Genomic DNA, 1461 nt, shown 5'->3' with positions numbered 1-1461 from the left:
TTATGAGCACAAACACATTTATTTACTAATCAAAGGGATGATCCTAATTAAACCAACACTTTGAAACAATTGCATGTAAATGTCTGTGTGAGAAAAAATTGAACACAATAATGAAAAAAACAAACAAAACAAAGCAGTGTGGAGATTTGCTCATTGAACTGAGCTTCTTCATTCTCACAGCTAATTACTATTCAAAGTAAAGATGGAATTTTTATTCTACTTTTTCATAGGTCCGAGTACAGGTGACATTTTTCATAACACATTCCACAATTAATTTCCCATTTTCCAGTTTTCGTGTTATCGTACTCTCCTTCCCATCCCACTCCTGTTGTTGAACTAAAGCACCATCTGTAAAGTTGCACAGTCTGAGTTTTTCTGCCATCAGCTGTAGTTTCTTCAAACTTTTCTCCCAGGTTACAAGAAAACTGTGTTGTTTTCAAAGTGCTTTCCGTTTTGATGGTGAGGGTTTTGCCATCAGTAGTGATGATACAATCAGGTTTGGCCATTGCACCCAATTTTCGCAGAGCCATGCCCACTCCTATTTCCTTCATGTATTCATCAAAGCCTTTGCTGTCTACCAGACGCCATCTTCCTACCAGCTGCTGAACTGTAGCCATGGTGGGCGCGGACAAACGGATTTGCTGAGAGATCTGAGAGGGTCTGGCAGGAGAGCTTGGCGTCCAGAATCTCTTCTTACATTCATTTTCTTTTTAATGATGAAGTCCTTGACAACTTCAATCTTTTCTCCATTGATAAGAATGTTGTTAATTGGTCCAGTAGTGAGGATTTTTGTTTTCTTTACATTGAGATGCAATCCATACCGAAGGCTGTGCTCTTTGGTCTTCATCAGTAAGTATTTTAAGTCCTCGTTACTTTTTTTTTTTCTTAAATGTTTTATTGTGAATTATGTGATAGTTTACATGGGAGAACATTAGTTTTACATTCATTCTGTCGTATATCCTCTCATTGCCATGGTTACAATCCCCTCCATGCAATCCTTCCCCTGTACCCCCCAGGTCTTCAACACACAGTCGCTCTCCCTCTCTGAATCTAAAGTCTCCAGCTGCTCCATCGCTCCACGTCATCATCTCTGGCTCCATTTCAAGCATCACTGCTTCTCTGGGTAGGGTCCTGCTCTCTGTTCTTCTCCCTTGATGGTCCTAGGGACCTCCACTCCTAGACTGAAAAGTTAATCCCTCCCCTCCTGGCTATAAAATGTCTACCTTTACATTTCTGACCCTCACAATTAGTCCTGATAACAATTATTCACTATTATATCACAAGAAACCTGCCTGCATTTCATTGCATCAGCCCCGCCTAGTCAGATTGAATACTACTTACTAGAGATTCTACCTTTCTCCAGGCCCTCTGGATCTAGGTTCCCTCTTGAAAGCTTGTAAGCCAGTCACTTCTTGCCTTTGTAGCCCCCCGCCCCCCATTTTGGGTAGCCAATGTCCAAGT

The 1461-nt window shown here is 41.3% G+C and overlaps 1 pseudogene; it reads right to left on the bottom strand.

Moving 5' to 3' along the window:
* Nucleotides 1–211: 211 nt before the first annotated feature.
* On the bottom strand, nucleotides 212–617 carry LOC102831667 (annotated as a pseudogene).
* Between the last annotated feature and the right edge of the window lie 844 nt (nucleotides 618–1461).

Source organism: Chrysochloris asiatica, unplaced genomic scaffold, assembly GCF_000296735.1.
Source record: "Chrysochloris asiatica unplaced genomic scaffold, ChrAsi1.0 scaffold00202, whole genome shotgun sequence".
Lineage (NCBI taxonomy): Eukaryota > Metazoa > Chordata > Mammalia > Afrosoricida > Chrysochloridae > Chrysochloris > Chrysochloris asiatica.
Note: the sequence above shows the minus strand (reverse complement) of the source record. Positions and strands in the feature narration are given on the sequence as shown.